General features: G+C 37.7%; 1 protein-coding gene across 2 annotated transcripts in view; it reads left to right on the top strand.

The window, feature by feature from the left end:
- LOC128861451 (fringe glycosyltransferase) overlaps positions 1–20,986 on the top strand; it is a 214,572-nt gene that overhangs the window by 100,649 nt on the left and 92,937 nt on the right. The window lies entirely within an intron of this gene.

Here is a 20,986-nt window from a genome sequence, read left to right as displayed (position 1 = left end):
TAAAAAGGCTGAAAAGAAAACGTAAATAACCACTTCAACCACAGATGAGCAGAATGTCAGAATGGGAAGACTATTGTTTGAGATTCAGAATCAAATATAAATTTACCCTTTTCACTGATGGGTCAAAAATTGATACTAACACCTCGTTTGCAGTTGTTACCTTCGCTGAAAACTCTTTTATTGAAAGCAGTAATTTGTACGGATAGCAAATCAGTCATTTACTCGATAATGAACACGATGAACAAGACGCACATCATCTCCTGTATCCGGAGCAAATTATTAAAAAATAGCGACCGCATAAAACTTATGTGTGTTCCAGGCCATGCAGACATAAGAGGGAACAATATAGCGGACGAACGGGCTAAACTTGCTGGGAAAGAACCACTAATAACTTTCGACTATATTTCGAAAAAAGTCGTATACAAATTTATACATCGGAGGCACTATAATGCACAAATGGTCAATTGGGGATCCTCTTCCCATCATTATATCGTAAATAATCCAAACAGGATAAAACCAAACTACCCATTAAATTGCTGTTGCAACGATATCAACTCATTTGTCCGCCTTCGTCTAGGGCACACAATCGCCACACTTTCATACGTTTTCAATGGTTCCAGCCCTCCACGCTGCCAACACTGTCATTCACCATCTTCAACGGTCTGCCACCTAATCGACGACTGCCCTCATTTTGAACAAATCAGGAAAAGTATCTTCCGAAACCAAAGACCTTCTACACTGTTAAGAACAACTTCCTCAGAAAATATATCAAAAATGTCAGAATTTCTAGTTAAATCAGGATTGAAAAAATTCATTTGATGTTTGCTCCTCTAACAATAGTTACTATGTATATTTTTAACATAGCCTTAATTAGTTAAGTTTTCTAGTCTCCTTTTACATGTAAGACCTTTAAGCTAACTTTCTGTTACTTTTACATCAGCGAGCAATGAACGGCAGATATTTGTTTTTTTTTTGTATTTTATGAGGAGTTTTCTCATGGCAGAAATACACTCGGAGGTTTGCCATTGCCTGCCTATGGGCGACCGCTATCAGAAAAAACTTTTACTTAATTTTGGTATTTCACGAAAGTTCGAACCTACGTTCTCCGTCTTTCCGAATCGTAGTCACGCACCAAACTATTCGGCTACGGGTCATATAAATCCGGGCCGTTCCGGCAACGTAGAGCCGTCTGTCGTGAAAGGGATATGTCAGTGCTATAATCCAGCGGCTATTGCGTTGCTAACAGCTCAGCGAGCCAGCGAAAGATATTTCAACCACTATTCAACCGACTACATAGTCTCACTTCAAGCCCATTAGGGTGCCCAAAATAACACAACTAGTCTCTTCATAGCAAAAGCTTTAAAACGTGGATTTTTCATTTCAAGTAAAGCTATTAAAGGTGACAATACTTAGCGGCATATTCCTTTCAGTCCCAAATCCTGCACACTTCCGGGACAAGTCGCATTTTTTGCAGGGCAACAACTGACTCATACCCACATAGTTAAATATGCCCAATGGAATTATTAACATACATACATACATACGGACGTGCATATGTAAAAAACGAAATACTGGTATTTAATACTTGCAAATGTTTGTTTGTATGCACTCGTATGACAGTCACGAACTTAATTGCCCAAGCACAGCGCGTGGCTCATCAACTTTAATTAATCGGTAGTCCAAGCAGACAACAGAGTTTTGAACTCAACCGTAATCATAACTTTCAACGCCACACAACGTTCACAGCAGTTCGACGGAGAGTTTTGCGCAGTGGGCGGTGGTGTGGAGCAATTCATTAATTCAATTGAATTTGTATGCAAGTTTGCTTTCGTTTTTATGATGGTTATCAATCACACTATAGCTTTTTATATCCACTTCTAAGAAGTGTGAAAAGTTTATTGAGCGAGTTTAGTATGATAGTATGAGCGAGTAGAAATTCAAAATTTTGTGTTTTTTAAGACTGAAATTATCAGTTTCAAGGATATGAGGCGCACAGATATTCCATATTTTATATTAGTTATGAGCAAACGCTTTCGACTTGACTTAGGCCACAGTATCTGCTCAGGAGTTTCTTACATGTAAAACTTACGGTTATGAACGAACCCTTGGAAGTCAGCTCGAAAGCTTCGATGCTCCGAAGACGCTTATTGTGAGCTCACCTGCATATCAAATTTAAGCGTACGCCACATATTGATACGGTTTCACTATTTATTTATTTATTTTGTAATTTCAATTATTTTTTTATAAAAATAAGAACCATGTAAAGCAAAGTTTCAAACTTCGTACAAAACTTGTAAAAATTCAACAAATTTTCATCAAAATTTGAAACTTTGTAATTAGATTTTTAAACAATTTTTGGGTACACGGTTTTATTGGTCATTGAATTTTTGTATAAAAAAGTGCAAGTTTCAAGTGTTTCAAAAATCGCGTTGATTTTTGACAATTTTTTCTGCTGATGGTGTTGGGTGTTTTGTTCCATATAAAAAAGTTGGAGTAGGCGTTATACATACAAGCAACATGAGATTGTGAAGATATATTTTTTGAGCCCTTGTACAAAAACCAGTGATTACTTTCTTTGGACTGGGTCGGAAATGGTCCACAGAAAGGGAATGGTTTCAAATTGAAATTGAAATTTGAAAAAAAGCGGGCCCATAACAAGAAGAGATTTGGTAACTCCTAAAACACTCAGGCTAAAAAGCTCGTTGCATTTAAAGCGCTGGAAGGTAAAAGGGTAGTTAGTCAAGGAGCGAAGAATAGAAGTAAGAAAAAAGAAGGATAGAATAGAGACATAGCGATAGCTAGACTTGTGAGAATTTTCTAGACTACTTGGTAAACTTGCCGCGGCTGTCGTAGCCGAATGGGTTGGTGCCTTAATACCATTCAGAATTGAGAGGGGTTCGAGTCACGGTGAAACCCCAAAATAAAGAAAAAGTTTTTTCTAATAGCGTTCGCCCCTAGGCAGGCAATGGAAATTGTGTATTTCTGCCATGAAAAAGCTCCTCATAAAACATATCTGTCCTTCGGAGTCGGCTTAAAACCGAAATGGAGGGGCCATTTGTGAAACAACATCAAGGCGCAGGCCACAAATAAGAGGAGCTCAGCCAAACATGTACCCTTTATGTATATATTTGATAAACTTGAAGATATACTCCAGTTTGAGAGAACGAATATTACACATTCTCATGACATCGGAACCCAAAAATTCGTAGAAATTCGTTTTGAAGAAAGCTCTTTGCAGTTCTGCAGTGTTCTAGACCGGGCCATTGCTTTTTATATAAATTGCATACATAATCGCTGATCCAATTCAAGATTCCTGCATAACTGATTTTGGTTATTGGCTCGAGGCTCTGTAGGGTAACAGCTGATTCACAGTTGGTCAATGCATCGGCAGTTTCATTCCCGTGAACACCGGAGTAACCTGGAATCCACACAAGTACAAACTTACTACTGTGGGCAAAAAGTCAGGTGAATTTGGTTGTAAAATGAAAAATCTTTATTTATTCTTGTAAATCAATTTCATCGCCTTCAAAATAATCCCCTCTCGATGAAATACACTTACGCCAACGGTTATTCCAATCCCCGAAGCATGTCAAATAGTCCATTTCCGGTATAGCCATCAGCACCTTCTTCGATTCAGCTCTTATCTCCTCAATCGACTCGAAACGCGTTCCCCGGAGTGGTCTCTTGAAATTTGGGAATAGTCAGAAGTCACACGGAGCCAAATCAGAAAATACGATTATTCAGTAATGTAATGTCCATCAAGAACAACGCACACAATCCAGTGCAACTCTAACATTGCAATACCACTTTTGTGGAACGATTTATCGTTTGCCTCCGTTTAGCGATAAACTCTTCATTCGAGCGAAATTTCTTACCGGCGACCATTTTAGTTTAGATCTGCGAGCAGCCAGTAGTAGTAGTTTTACCCTTGTTTTGACTGACTTGAGAGAAGCTTGTTTTGGTAAACAGTGAGTAAACGAGGCACCCACTTTGAACAGAGTTTTCTCATAGTCAAATGCTCATGTAATACAAAGCCAAGACATTTTTTTATATATTTACGATGCCAGTGAACTCACGCCACTTCACTCTTCGATCATTCAAAATGCTTTTGTGGATTCTTTGGATGCTTTTTGGTGTTACCACCTCATTTGGACGTTCACTGCGTCGTGCCTTATCGGTTTCTCTACGACCTCTCTACGTTTGAAAACAGCAAACCATCCTTTTATTGTTGTTTCCCCTTAACACGGCATTGCTTCGTTTGAACGGCATTTTTTCCCATCAAGAAGCAGTCTAAAATTAAAACACGAAATTCTTTTTGATCCAAATTCGTTTTGAGAAAAACAAAAGTAGCGTCACTCTTAGCACAATAACTCACAAACTAATGAATAGAATATCATGGAATTTTAACAGCTGTATTTTTAAGGTCTTTTTTAGTACTAACTGAAAAAGAGGTGAATGCAATAAACCTAAAACCATATACCCGGACTTTCTTGCGCCCATGTGTTAGAACCATTGCAGTCTGTGCTTTTGTTGCTGAGGGAGTTGATATGATAATAAAGATCTGCAGACTGTTTAATCTCTGAAGCTTTTTTGCTTGATTTTCACATCTTCCTTACCCCACCCGACAATGAACATCTAAATAGAAAAAATGCAGCTGCAAGCCCGATACTTTGCCAAAACTCACAAAAAATGCATCCCACAATTGCCTCAATGTCTGTTTAAGACGCTCTCTTAACATAGATTTTGCATTCGCATGTTGCAACGAAATTTTGTTGGCTGGCAACGAAATTTTGAAGTCCGAAGCGAATTTTGATTTCTACTACTAGAGATCCTTCGGATAATAATAAGAATTTTATAAAATAAAATAAAAATCGCATCCTAGCCTAGCCTTCATTACTTAACGAGACTACCTCTTTCGGACAAACACTAGCTTTAATTGCTGTTACGTCATACCTATGTACTGGCATACTGACACACAGATATATTGTATTTATGACATACTTTTACAAGGCTTAGGTACATAAAAATAAAATTAACTTTCTCGCGGTTAATCAGAAACCAGCGGAAACACAAAACTTATTTTTCCCCAGAATGTTTGGCGTTTGTATGAGAGTGATCAAAGAACGTGAAAATTAAAAGGAGACTGCAAATGTGGCATAGCCGGCACAACTAAAATTGTCCTCCTCTCTGCTTCTTTGTCGCTTCCTTGATTTACCTCAAGCTTTATAACTTTGCCACAAATGCCTTTCTGTACACTTTTAATTGTATGGGAACCATTGAAGAGAAGGTGACAATTAGGTTTTCTGCCTCAACGCCTTAAAGTATGCATTGTGTACGTATAGACCTGCAGCTGGTGTAATATGGAAAGTCTCAGCAACAAAAAAAAAAAAAAACAGAACACAACTTAACGGTAGCTAATGATGTGGTGCAATGCCACAATGCCAGCGTGTCTTTGTTTTAGTTTTTAATTCTTTTTTGGTTTTTTTTTTGTGTATACCTCTTGGGGCTTAAAAACTTAGGAGTTACTTAGAGTTTTAAGAGCTTAAATGAATGAAACGGAATGGAAGGGAGAGGGATCGCAGTTGTTCTCATGAACCACTGGCAAATATGTTAGTTCCACTAAGTTGGCGGTAATCCCATAAAAAACTTATTTCAAAGTTGTGCTGGAAATAAAACCACTTGGTGTTTGAGATTTACTTTCCTCCTGGTAGTATGCAGTGGGGAAAGGTAAGCGAGCGACTTTTGCCACTAATTTCAACTTAAGGAGATGCGAGTTTTGATAGTTAAACTATAATTTAATTTTTTTTTTTTTTTGAATTAAATTGTGCTATTCTGCTTATTTAATTGAGTCTTATCATACCTGAGAGCGATGCGTTTGACTTTCGCTGTGTTTGATGGGCAAATTGAACATGCAACATAAAACAAAATACAGCATCGTACATGAATCTGTCTCAAGGAATGGTACCTATACAGCGATTTACAAGTGGTATTATACTTTACAAAAAGTTTTTTGGCCAGTGGACCAGAAGGGGATACCTCCAAAACGAGCCGTTTAAAGGCTTCAACTGCTTCTTCAGATGTTGAAAAACGTTGAGCGTGCATTTTGTTTTTGATCTTCGGCTACAAAAATTAATTTTTAGAAGCCAAATCAGGGCTGTAAACCAAATGACCCATTAATTCGTTCTTTTGGATACTAAAAACTATCTTGCGTCTGTCGATACGTGAGAGGTCGCTTTGTGTTGGTGAAGGATGATTTGTCTTTGGCTGTTGGTTCAACTTAATTGTCAGCCAACTTCTGGCAAAAAATTATTGTGCACCATTTAGAATTTACTATATTAAGTTCCTCTAATCCTACAATTGCGATATGGCCAGATTTTCCGAACAAACAGTGGTCCACTTGCTTTGAGATGGTTCTCCCACGAATAACTTTTGTTGGATTAAGCTCTGTTTGGTACACTCATACGGTCGACCGCTGTTTCGTTTCCGACTCCTATGCATTGGTCCAAGATTCGTCACCTATTACGATGTCATAGACCTCTTTTGAACCACCGCAGCTGAGTTTCTCCAACATTTTTTTACATCAGTCGGCACGTGGCAGTATGCATCCACCAGGCGGTGCTATAGCAACTCATAATTATTATTAATAGGCACGAATCCTCTTTTGGCTAATTGTCAAATTATGAGGCATCCAACGAGAAAAAGTCTTCTTGACGACCAAATGTTCATACAATATTGAATGTATGCTGGTCCCACTAATGTCCAAAGATGCCTCTTTCTCAAAATATGTCACATGACAACCTTGACGCACAGCATCGGTTATTTTTGACACAACAACCGTCTTTGGATGGCTTTTAAGAAATGCATCCTGTAAGGATCAACGGTCACAACTCTCCTGTACCAGCGTTTCACAGTGGCTTAGTGTAGTGTGATACTTCAACGCCAAACGCCGAAGTTGGTTGATCAACGCGACCCTGTTTAAATGACGTATGAGCGACTCCCTCCGTCTAGTTATTCAAGCACTTTAGATATTGTCGTCAATCCTTCTAAAAATTGGATTAATTGTAGACTTGAGTATAATGAGAAGTAACTGAAAAATTAAAAAAAGTGCAATTTTGAGATTTATTCAATGTCCAAAATGTGGGCAATCGTTCAAGCAATAGAAGCATTTTGATGGCCGAAATTTGTTCATAACCGCAACAGGCACCTGAAACGTAAACATAAATTAATTTTTTGTCACAGGGATGGTTTGAATATAACAGTTGTTTGGCTTTAAAGATTTTTCTTACCTCAACAATTTGGAGTTTTATTCCATCCTGAAAATTTTAGTACAGAGTTCTTTAAAGTCAAATAACTTCAGTTATTTTTAACATTTTTATGACTTATTTCTAATGTTTTCGGATAAAATATATTGAAAAAATAACTTGGATTATCTTGGATAGACTGCCAGGCTTACTAGTTGGCTTTTGTGAAAAAGAAAATTGTAATGCGAACTTTGGCTGCTACATCACTTGGGGATTCGGTAGCCGAATTCTGCACGCTAATTTCACACACTCGTCCACACAGTCTTTGTTCAGACGGCTACGAAGTGTTATTGGTTGATTTTTTCGTATATCACCAACACAGTCTCAGTTTTCAGGTGTGTGTACAACCTCAAGTGACGTCAGCCCAACAGCTGATTCTGTCGAATTCGCTCGAAGTCAAATAGCGGTATGTTCAAGAGCTCATATTTGAAATCTTTTCACCATGCGTTTTACTGGCATTTCTAAATTAGGGCGAAATGAAGCAGAAGAAATCAATTATTCGAATTACACCACCTTCTATAGATACGACGTGGTTTAAATCACGGGCATGAGGAATGCACAAGTTATTATATGAAAGAGTAGGAAGCAGCTACCAATAATTGATTTAACATTTCCAAGATTTGTTAGAAATTCCTATGACACACCTTTCGTAGCTAGATGTTGAAAACATCTGTTGTTTTTATTCATTCAATTACTCTGCCAATGCTTTTTAAATGGTAAATTTTTGCTGGTTACAGCAAACCAGTCAGTTCTTTTAGCAAAACTTAGTTAGGAAATTCATATGCAGATGACATAGCCATAGTAGTTATGGGAAAGTACCTGGACACCATCAGTAATGTGATGAATAACACACTTAAAATGGTACACTTAAAATGGTAGGGATAAACGCCGGAAAAACGGACATCGCTGCTCTGTGCCTAACAGGAGCGATGAAAACCACTCCAACGGCGGCGCTGGAAATGATTCTCAGCATGCCAGAAGGTTTCGCACTACAATAGAAGAGGAGGGATGGCACAAAGGCATGAAACCTGGCCACATAACTTTTCATATATATACAGACGGCTCTAAAACTTCAGAGTGCTCAAAACTAGGGATAAGGCAGCCTATCAAGCTGCCAGACCACAGCAGTATTTTCCAATCGGAAGTTTTTGCTGTGGGGAAAGCCGCGGAGCTAGCCTACACTAGAACAAGAAAGAACGTAAGAATTAATATATACGTGGACAGTCAAGCAGCAATAAGCTCATATTGTATTAAGTCCAAAAATGTTCGACGGAGCAGGGATGCCATAGAAAGGCTAGCCACAAACAATAGGCTGCATATCTATTGGGTACCTGTTCGCAAAGGCATTTTGGGGAACGAAATAGTAGATGAGATAGCAAAAAGTGCTTTTAGACTACCTTTTTAACAAGAGAACGACATAACAAATTCGCTAAATACTATATACAACGAAATGGACGACTACATGAAAAGGCGAGTGGAAGCTAGGTGGATTAATCTGACCACATGCAAAACAGCTAAAGTCATTCGTAGAAATAACGACAAAAAACTGACTCAATTCGTACTTACGCTCTCGCGAAAGGGCTGCAGAACTATCACAGGTATGCTAACAGGTCGTAATCTATTGGCTGCACATGCGTACAAGATAGGGATTGCTAACACGGACAAATGCAGAAAATGCAGAGAGGATGTTGAGGAAACTTTAGAACACCTTCTGTGCGTTTGCCCGCATTATCAAAAACGCGTTTAAAATGCCTGAGAGCCCCATTGTTTGAGGGTCTGGAGGACGTCACAAAAGCGGTGCTTTGATTCGCCAAAAGCGCTGACATCCTACATGATGTCTACTTTCGGTATTCATAGAGGTCGGTCTCCATCTGGTATCGCTAGGGACCAAAAGGTCTATGCGTGGCTTGTTGCCAACCAGGCTAACCTAACCTAACCTAGTTAGGAAATTTAATACACAAAAAAAAAAAGAAACAATTTGATCTAATTATAACCTTATCATAATGAGTTAAGTTTTATATGGCGAAATTTTCAGGCTGAGTTGTGTTAGCGGAAAGGGCAAGGAAATGCATTTTCTTATTTTCTGCGTTCTCTTTGCACAAAGCAAGTGGCAGAAGCGTGCCCTAATGAATACTACACAAAACGACAAAAATATAAAAAACGTCCCTTAAAAATACTTATCGATTACGGCTAGAGGGCTGTCGTGTTTTTCGGCACAGTAATAATAATACCAACGACTCCGTTAAAGGCAACAAGTCTATTAAATAACCAGTAAAGAGGTATCTGATAAGAGCATACTTTTAATTTATAGTGGAACAGTTATGACTTTTTTGTCAAATGCAGCTCAATTCAAAAAGTAGCTGGTTTAATTAAATTTATTTTAAGGCTTTTTTTTTTGTGCACAAGTCACGTTTTTGTAAAATTGAGGTTGGCTTTAAAATTAGAAACAAACAGAAACGTCTGTTTGCAGCTGTTAGATTAGTACCTTTTGGGGCAACAATTTCATGTTCAAAGTGCGGCAGGCGTAACAACAAAATAAAAAAACACAAACTAGAAACTTCATTGCAAAAATCCAAAAAAAGAACAAACATTAAAACGAAAATATGTGCAAACATTAACAAAAAGAGCACACAGCAGCAGGAAACAAAGGTACGAAATTATTTCGAAAAATAAAACAAAGCAAACATGAATAAAAATCTAGCTCGTGCGAGTGAGTAATTTGCGGGGGTGTCGTCCTGCAACAGCAGCTGCAACCGCAACTCAGCAGCTAATAGCAGCGAGAAAAAATAGAAGAAAAGAATAACATTTTTTGTAGCACCGACAGTGAATGGGAAATGGTGTGCGCGCGGTGGCAACGTTCAGCGAGTAACGAATTTTTGTACTGCCGTGAGGCGTACGTGCGCCAAAGTCAAACCGCACCCCACAGAAGGCATGCGCGCCAACAATAGGAACAACAACTTGAAAAGCAAAAATAACTAAATAAAAACGAAAATAATAACGAATAAGTAAGTAACAGCGCCCGGTCATCTATAAAAATACATACATAAGTAGGTGTGCGTGTACGAGTGGCTGTAGGCGGAAAAGCACAGAATGAAGGGAAAAAGAAAAAGAGAAAAAGAAATGAAAATATAGAAAAAATTAAAAGTAGGAAATTTTTTGAAATAAAAACGAGTTCAACGATACGAGTACGCGATTTATGTCTTGTTGCTTTAGCTGTTTAGCTTTTTTCTTCGCTAAACATTTTGCTTTGATCGCAGGCACTGCGGTTGTGGCTGCCACAAACGGTATTTTGCAGTAGCTTCTGGGCTGACCCGGAGCTGGTCAAGAGTTGCCTGCCACAATGTGGCTTTGCGTGTTGGCGCCTTACCTCTTATGCTCGTATGCAACAATTGCTCATGCATGCCACTTATTGTACCCATATATACATATGTATATGTATACGTGTATGTATGTATGTATGTGTGCATGTATGCACATTATGGCGCGCAAATTTATTTCGACATCGTTCCTAGTAGATATAATGCATAAGGATAAAATTTTAGGGAAACAAGTCCACTACAGCATAGCTCTAAAGCCAATTACGAGCCTTCCAAATTGAGAACCCCCCAAAAAAGCGGGGGCACTAAAGACTACGCCCACGGCAGCGATGAATGTCTTGCTGCATCTACTACCGTTTGAGTCCTACAGCAATTCGCACTCAGGTTGAGAGAACCTTCTCACTTCGTCATTAACAGAAAGGGACACGCAAAACTACTCGACGAATATCCCTTCTTACATCAAACAACAGACTTGCGTAACTCGGTAGAGCTGCACTTAAATACATTCTTTACCACAACTTTCCCAACGAGAGAAACTGTACAATGGGGTAACGGACAATAGAAGTGGAGTCAGTATCTATACTGATGGATTTAAGCTGAATAAACACGTAGGCGGAGGCTTTCACTCTGAGAAGATGAGTGCCAGCATTTCCTTTCAGCCACCAGATCATTGTAGTGTATTTTAAGCTGAAATTGTGGCTATCAGGGAAAGCCTATTTGTCATAAAGAAAAGTTTGCTCACCACTTGAGAAATAAAAAAAAAACTCAGATAGCCAATCGCGATCATATCTATACCTCTAACAACTTATAAGCTACTAATAGATAGACACACCATCAAATCTGCCAACGTGCTATGGACTCAGTCCCTGACCTGAGCAACAAGACGGATGACGTGGCAAGAATGGAATATGAGTCGTACTAGCCGACTGATGAAACTTAACACGTAGAACCTGAGAATTCTTTTCTGGGTTCTAACAGGGCATGGTCTTATAGGCTGGCATGCCAGCATACTGGGAGCACCCGATATTGACTTTTTATGCGGGTGCATGGCTCTGTGTAGAAGAAGGAAAAATATTCTAGGAAAACGTTTTTTTTTTTAATAATTTGGCAGGGGTAACTAATATAAAACTAACAAAGAGTGTTGGATACATTAAAGCCACAGGTTGGTTCAATGAGGACGGTGTAGAGTGGGACGAGTGGACAGCCCTGGTGATATCAAAATGTGCCTACAGCAGGCTTAGCTGTGTCAATTGGGTACAATTATACCTACCTACCTAAGTGCTAAGAATATTATTATTTCTTAATACAAACTTGCACTTGTGAATTTTTTAGTACGAATTATTTATTTTTTATATAATTTTTTTATTTAAGGAAGCTTAAGAGGCGCTAAATGTTAAAACTAATTTTTTTTCTACTTGTTTGAGTTGCATATAACAAACACAAAAAAAAAAAAAATCTGTAATTTTTCCTTTTAAAATATACAGAAAATGCATAAAACTTTGTAGCTTTGTAGCGCCGTGGAATTTTGAAATAAAAATATATGCCAGAAATAATTGTTTGTTGCACACGACACTGAGCATTTTCTTGCTTACGAAATCGTCAAAGATTTTTAATCGACTTCAAACTTACACTTTATTACAATATATGCATTAAAATTTTATGGAAGAACTTAAAGGCTCTGGTTATGAAATTTAAAATTTTGATGACAAGTTTTTTTTTAATTTTGTACAAAGCTTGTAACTTTGATTTATAACGTTTCTGTTATACAATGAACTATGTTTTCATAAAAAATTTACAAAAACAAAATGTTACATGAAAAATTCAATACCATATTGCGAATATTGCAAAACGGCGCAGTGACTTCTTTTAAAATTTTAAACACTCGAAATTGACTTTAGATGTTTACTACAATGAACTTTTTTCTACTAATTTGATGTAGAATCCGAGTCTGCTAAAAACGCTGTTGAAAATAATATTTCCGCGCAAATTGACCCGCCTTAATGTACCCATCCAGCTAAACCATACTTGCTTCTCGCCCCACCAATGCGATGGTGAAAGTCCAAGCGAAAATATGGTTTAAGTATTGTGGCATTTTTGACCCGCCAACAAAAACCTATGCTTCAAAATCGCTCGAAATTGCATTGAAATGCGGTGGCAGCAGCAGCGTAAGTCACACTTGCAGACTTTTGGTTAAGTGAGACAGTGTACGTGACGGCAGAACACTTGCGCAGCTGCGATTTTATGCTGCCCGTTCATCCAGCGTTGATCGCGTCAAACGCCCATTGACAAGCGTTTGCTTAGCAAATCCAATTAACTTTTTCAAGACTTCTCCATTGCTTATTTGTGTATTTATTTAATGATCAAATTAATTGCTTGCAGCCACGCTTACCAATTGTAGAGGCACTCGCAGAGGCTTCGTCAATAAACGCTTAGTCAAAGCGAGTGATTGATCTCATAGGAATAAATAATTGAGAAATGATTATATTTTGATTAGTTGAGGTAACGGTGAACTTGATTGCTGATTATACTATTTTTCGAATGGCCTCAACTGGACATAAATTGAAGCTTTGGCGATACTTTAATCAGAATATGTAGCAAAAGTGCAGTATTTTAGCTTGAATTTGCGAGGCTGTAAGTTTAGCGTAGTTTAAACAAAATTTTACAATTTGGAGACCAAATAAATAGGAAAAAATCAAAATTGTAACCCTGCTTGCTGCTACCTGTTTGCTGTGACTCGCTAAATACGACTACTAAGCTCGAATGTGTGGTTATGATGAAACGAAAAAAATTAATAGCTGCTTTAATTAAAGTATTTAGCATCAAAATAACTATACTTTTTTAATAACTATAATAATGAGAAAAAATTTCTATTTTAATAATATTTACTATAGATACCAAGTGCGCTAGACAAGCCTTTGAATAGAGTGGCTGTGCGTTTATTTGTGTGGCGCAATGTATGTAATTTTGCCAGAAGCAGACCAGTTCAATATTTTTTGCCGTTGTTATTATTTATTTTTCCGAATTCGCGCTGAATATGTGCTTTTCTTTTGCCTTTTGTATTTTTACATTTTTCCTTTATGGGGCGCCGCGTTATCTTTAATCGCTGGGCTTTGCACAAACTCTTCGCTCGTTTTGTCGCTGAGCCACAAACTTGTTGCCTGATGGTTGGCGAATGCTTACTTGGCTTTTGCCTGCACAGCTGCATTTTGAACTCCCATTTTTGCTCGAAATTGTATACCCACATATGTACGTACGTATGTTATGCACCGCAGCGCTCTTACTCGTATCGATGTGCAGTTTCATGCATGCCGAAAACCAAAAAAAATCGTATGTGCCCGACTACTCTAAAATCTATTTCTGTTGGTCAGTCAGTTGACGACGTTTGCCCGTCGTCTGCGATTGCAGTTTTTCTTGTTTTGGCAACAATTTCTTAATTCAATATTCCACTCAACTGAAGTAAAATTTGTCGTTGCTGAGTAATACTCTGTCTGCAATGGATATATCTGTTAGCTAAATACGTACGTATGGGTGAATATATTTGTGTATACAGTCACGTGCGTGTATATGTATTCCTACAGAGACAACTAACTTATTACTGATTATTTAAAAAAAATGTATCTATTATCTATCATATTATATCTATTCATATCATATTTTGAATTCGAATGTTTTTGGTCTTTATGGAAAACATATTTACTTTTCCTTAAGCGTTGCCCTGTGTTCTCCGCTGTGAAATCAAAGACCAATATGCTCGTACAAAAATCCAGTCGTTTTGTAATTTTTGACCAAACCTATCTCAAAATAGTTTTCTTTCAATATAATATACCAAAAAAGGCAACTTTTTTTCAACGAAAGTTCGCGTACTAAGCTCGCGTTGCACGTGAAATGGCTGTCAAAAACGACACAATTACATTGCCGTGAAATATGCATGAAATTTCGTATGTATTACACGGCAATGTAGTACTCAATTCACACCATTAAAACACCGCGCAACATACTAGCAGCATGATGCCAGCAACATGACGCTAGCAACATTTTTTCACGCCTATTCGTATTGTCAAATGTCATTTAAAATTGGACAAAAACTGGCGTGTGAAGTGCCTTAAGTGCATTTTTAAACGAAACGTCTTCGCAAAGAGTGCAAGTAAATCTTCTTTAAAATGATTTTTTTGTAATATATATTTTTTTCAGAATATTCAATTCAAATCAATTTATTTGTTAATATTTTTAAAAACTCTTCTTACCAAAATTTTCCAATATCTTCTGGAGTGATGCGCATACATTTCACGTTTCTTCCTATTTGACAATCAATGTTGCTAGCAACAATTCACGGCAAGCCAAATGCATTGCTGGCGAAACTTCACGACTGTGAAATCAATACTAGCCTTAAAACGCTAATGGCTGTCAAAGTTGAAATGAAATTCTTGGTCGTGAAATATGAGTGAAATTGAAACATAATTTCATAACAAAGTTGTACTCTCTTCAGCCTGTGAAAAAGCTCGCAACATGCTGCCAACATGATGCTAGCAACATTTTTTCACCGATGCTTATATTACATTTTCTTATTTCAAATTTCGTGAAAAGTGACACAATTCCTAGAATTAATGGAGGAATGGGTAAATAATAGAAATCCCAAGAACTCCAATAAGAGAAAGGAGATGGGTTTCATCACCTCAGTCAATAATGTCATGATTTCTGCACCCATTATGCGAGCAGCTTCTTTCAATAAGGAAATTTTTTAAATTAAAAATTTTCCTGTTTTAATTTTTTTCATTTTGATTTGCTTATTTTTGACAATTACTCCTGTTCACGTGAAAATAAATGATGTTGCCAGCGAATGTTGACAACTGCCTTTACAACACCCATTGTTTTCGCGTGACAACTTGTCAGCAACCTGAAAATGTCAGAATTGTCTCAACGTCAAAAACGGAGTGTAAATAAAGTGAAACACAAGAAGCTCTAAACAAATTTATTTGTCCCCGCGAAAAAAACGACGCGAACTGAAACATACAAAATTAAGTAAGAAAAAGTGCAACAAGTAATAAGTATATAATAGCAGTGTTCTTTTTTATCCGACCTGCAAAAGAACACTAGGGAGTTTGGCGAATTACATAGAAAGCAACTACTCAAAATATCCTAATTGAGTTGATATAACTCAAACTCAATCTATTACAAGTGATATCGGTAAATCAGCGTATTTGTGTGTTTCCTTTCGGCCCAAATGGAGCAAAGCGAATTCATTCTTTGGTTTCTACTTTGCAAATACTTTGCCTTGACAATCAAACGTATGGTACAAAACATTGCTGTTGACCTAGCGCTGCCACTTTTAATGGTTAATGGTTGTAAAGGGTTAAGGTGGGGCCCTTTAGCACTGCGACCATATTGATCTATTGTGCACCCTATGCTGTCTATTGACTGTTAAGTATGCTTATGAATTGTACCAGCTCCTTCTGAGGGAGTGATTGAAGGTCTTCATCTGTAAGCATGAACTTGTTTAAAAACCTTTTCCTTCTATGTGCCAAACCCGGACATTCGATAATGAGATGTTCCATAGACTCCTCATCTTCGCAGCAGAATCTGCAGGTGCTGGTGTTAGTTATGCCTAATTTATGTAAGTGTTTTTTGCAGGTGAAGTGACCCGTGAGGGCGCCTGTGAGAGTGCGAATGCTCTTTTTGTTTAACGTGAGGGCCATGTTGGCTCTTTTAGCGTTGAAACTTAGGAACTTTTTGGAGTGTCTAAGACCCTCTACATTGTTCCAATGCTGATTTAGTAGAGTTTTGGCCTAGTATTTTACTTTTTGTTTTAGGTTGTTTTTGTTGAATCCGAACATAGGACTAGGTCCGATGAAGTTTTCATCTGCCCCTTTTTTGGCTTGAAAGTCTGCCTTTTCGTTGCCGTCATATCCCTCATGTCCCGGTACCCAAATTAATGAAACATTGTTTTTGGATGCCAGATTATTGAGTGCCTTGTGGCATTCTAAGAGGGTTTTTGAGTTGTATGTATAGCTATCTAAAGCTTTTAGAACTGATTGGCTGTCCGAGAGTATTTTAATCTTTACTCTCTTGTGGTTTCTGCGTTGCATGATGTTTACTGCTTCCATTATTGCGTATAGTTCCGCTTGGAAGATAGTGGTGTCCCTGGTGAGAGTGTATGATTTGTGGATTCTGGGCCCCACTACACCTGCTCCTACACCATAAGGTGTTTTTGATCCATCAGTGTACCGTTTTTGTGAATCATCATTCATCCATTTCGGGTTTGTTTTCCACTCGATCCTCTCAGGAAAGGTAACTGTGTATCCTTTTGTGAAACAGAGGGTTGGGTCAATGTGGTCTGAAACTTGAGCCATGCTTATGGTGTTTTTGATTTTATTTAGGATATTTAGGTGACCGGTGAGGTTGCCCAATTTGAAATTTACTTTCATGTGTAGCATGAGTGCTTGCGTAGCTGCTTCCTCTTGGATTGCTATATGAAGTGGTGGGAGATTAAGGAGTGCTTCTATGCCAGCTGTTGGGGTAGTTCTCATAGCCCCTGTGATGCATAGGCAAGCAAGCCTTTGTACTTTTCCCAGTTTGGTTATCGCTGTTTGTTGGATAGATTTGCTCCACCATACTAGTGCCCCATACAGTATGATTGGTCTTCCTTTAGTTCTATCACTGTTTCATTTATTTTCAATGCAGGAAACTCTAACTTTCTTTTTCTTGTGAAGGGGATTATTGTGGTTTTGTTAGGGTTGATCGACAGCCCCTCCTTTTTACACCATTCCCATGTTGCGCTCAAGGCATTTTGCATTAAGTCTGTTAGTGTCCTTTCATGGTTGCCTTTTATTATAACAGATATGTCATCTGCATAACCAATGGTTATAAATCCCTTATTGTTTAGGTGCTGCACCAAGTCATCAACTAGTAGGGACCATAGCAGTGGAGAAAGAACTCCTCCTTGCGGACATCCCTTTACTGTTGTGACATTAAGTTCAGCTTGGCCTAACGAGGCTTTAATAGTCCTCTGATTAAGCATTTGGCTTATCCAGTGTGTTAATATTGGGTTTGCACCTCTTTTTTCGAGTGCTGTTTCCATGGATTTGTAATTTGCGTTGTCGAAGGCTCCCTCTATGTTCATAAAGGAACATAGGGCTATTTCTTTTTGATTTAGGGCCTTTTCTATATTGACAACGAGTGTGTGCCACTTTTAATAGATGCGCCTTGATATAACCGGTTTGAGTTGATAGCGGATAAGTAGACACGACTTGTTTAATAGTAAGCCTCTTATATTCATCACTTCTCTGCTCGCTATCTCCCTGCTTGGCTAACCTGATCTGAAAGCAATGACAAAGTTATCGAACAAGATTCGTCGCCAGCGAGTACGGTTATACCTCATAATACTGGTGTAACTCATTATGTTACAAACAAATGTAATTTTAGGCAGCTCTATTTCAGCGCTCCCAAGATATGTGCATTTATACCAGCTGCTTCATCTGTTCGCCACTTGCTAATGCTTCTCGAAATAAGAGGCTTAATATTGTAGGGTACCAAAAGTTAATTCTGTGTATGGGTCACTGGAAAGTAGTTGAGAAATTCCAATTAAATATCAAAAATAAAAAGATAAAAATGGAGCAACTGTAATTACATGTAAAATATAACCGATCTCGCGTGTTCTTTTGCAATCCGGATACAAAAGAATATAGCAAATTTTTTGTGAAATTTCCAGCACATTTTCCAACTCAAATTTTTATAAAGATATTATGCTTTAGCGATATGTGTTTTGCCGGCCGCCGTAGCTGAGTAACTTGCGCGGGACTCTCATTCGGTCACCCCGGGTGCAAAATCCACTGTGGTTTTTCTAATAGCGGCCGCCTTTCTTAAGGCCATTATTATTATTATTATTGATTGGCTGTTCGTGCACTGCGACCTGAATATATGTATTGTGCAGCCTTGTAGCCACCTCGAACAGTTTTAGGCTATTAATAAATTCTAAAGCTGCTATAGGCTTAATTTCTACCAGGAGGTTTCGTTTTATAGCCCCATTTCCCAGGTAATTTATGGTAGTTTGCGGCGTGCCATTGCTGGGCAGTCGCTTAGAACGTGTTCAGCTATTTCTTGTGCCTCTTTGCAGAGTCAACAAGAAACGTTTTCTATCACATCTATCTTTTTCATGTGATAATTAAGTTTACAGTGTTCTGTTCAGTGTTAGTAGTTCAGTGTAAAGTTTCATGTCCTTTCTGCTTAGGTTAAGGATTGCTTCTGCCTTTACCCGTTCTGGATCTATGAGCCTTTTCGATTGCCGCATGCCAGATTGGGCTCTCTAATAATCAATCAGGCCTCGTTGTTCCTGCTCGCGTAGAAAGGCACTTTTGAAGCAGGCCTTAAGGCCATAGTAACCCTTCGAGTGTATTTCTGCTACGAAAAATCGACTTATAAAAACCATATGCTACATTTCGAAGGCGGTGTGTAACTGTAGGCCCTTCCATTTATAAGGAAATATCAATAGTTGGAGAAGAAACTTTGCCAAACACCTAATGAAGGATGCACGCGACAATTACTGTGATACATATATTTTATAGTATAATAGATAATATTATATATAAGTTCAGTGCATTCCCAAGGTCTTGTTTATGTCTACTAATACACATTCAAATATTTAGTCAGAAACATTTTCCTCCTCATTTACCAATTCCCACTCTCTGCATTGTTTGGTTTCCAATTCGTATTAATTAAGCACAAAATGCAATTTTAAACATATTCCACCCCTAAATCCCTATTTATATTGTAAGTTTCAACTAAATTTTACAACTTCAAGTCAAACAAACCAATTGAGCCAACCGCCACGCCACCACCGCCACTACATCAACTCCAACATAAACTACATATTTTGAAGAAAACGCATAAATTTAAATTTGGTTGGAAGGAAGTATTGCTTGTTACACAGAGCAGCCAGCGATGCGTTACTTTCATGTAGGTATTCTTTACATTTCCCACAATACAAGTAGGCTGTGTGTGTGGGAAATTTTTCTTATCTGATTTGTTGAATTTCTTATAAGGAAAAAATAAGAAAAATTCAGGCGTCTTGCAAATGACTTTTCGTCACAAGTAGAAAACGAATATCTGTAGTTATATGTGTACATATATAACTGTACATAAGTAAACATATAGCAATAGTTCTACAGAAATGGGAGTGCATTAGGGGGATCCTTAGAAAATATCAAATGACCTTTTTTCCGGTCTCATTCTCTTAATTGGTAATGGAACGGTCAAAGATATGACAAATACTAATAAATTTTGGTTCTGATTAAAGACGGTTAAGGGGTATCGCATAAGGATCAGAGTTCAGATTCCTTCCGAGAGATTCAAAAAATTAAAACTGTTTGAAAATAAATAAAACTTTAATAATATATATATTAAACAGATAATTTTATAATATTCTTCCGCTTTACCACCTTAGTATTTAAACTAAGTAATTTACCAGGACTTTTTTGACCTTAAGTAATTTAATAATCATTTTATATTCATTTATTTTACGTGATAATTAATTGACTTTTTTTGAGTCAGCTTAGATGAATCTAAAACTTACCCGCTCTGCCACAGGCCTTAGTAGGCTCTAGTCGAGACAAAAATGTATCTGGTGTTTTCTAGCTGCTTGAAAACTGTCGATATCGATAACTTTGGTTTTACAGCTGAGAATGGCAAACCATGTTAACATTTATGTTCAGCAAGGTTTGGCAAGGCATTATGAATCGTTAACGCCAGAACAAGGCTTTAAAAGTGTGGGAATTTACTTTGAAAAAAAAAAACAAATTATTTGTCCGCGAAGTTCATACAGCACTGGTGGCACCTTCGATCTTTATTTGTTTGAAAATGAGGAAGAAGCTGCCGTTACGATGAATAGCGAGCACTGCCAAGCTATGCTGACAAAATTTTTGTTTTCAAAAATTCATCAGCTAAACATCGACGACATTTGGTTCCAAAAAGATGACGCAACTTGCCATACAGCGTGCTTAGCAAGCGATTGATTGATATTCAAGTCACCATTGGCGCCTTACAGCCAGATTTATTGGAAGAAGTAGTCTAAAAAAGGTAGTCATATAACTCAGATGGGCATATGCCGAATATCATATTCGAATTATAATAAAAAAATCAATTCCAACAATATTTCTGTTTTGTATTATCATTTTAAGTTTCCAAGCTCTTAAAAAATACCCGATATGTATGTTATCTTCCACCACAGTAGGGGTTGAGGCTTGTGAACTTTGTTGCAAAAATTTTCTTCCAACATTTAAGTACCACCCTAATTCATACAAATGTATGAATTCAAATTTTTTTCTTTACCTTTTGAAGTCAGCGAGCATGAATATTTATCACGCAGCGGGCTTCCCA

Source organism: Anastrepha ludens, chromosome 4 (genome assembly GCF_028408465.1).
Source record: "Anastrepha ludens isolate Willacy chromosome 4, idAnaLude1.1, whole genome shotgun sequence".
NCBI lineage: Eukaryota > Metazoa > Arthropoda > Insecta > Diptera > Tephritidae > Anastrepha > Anastrepha ludens.
The sequence above is the reverse complement of the archived record's forward strand: the minus strand, read 5'-3'. Positions and strand labels throughout refer to the sequence as shown.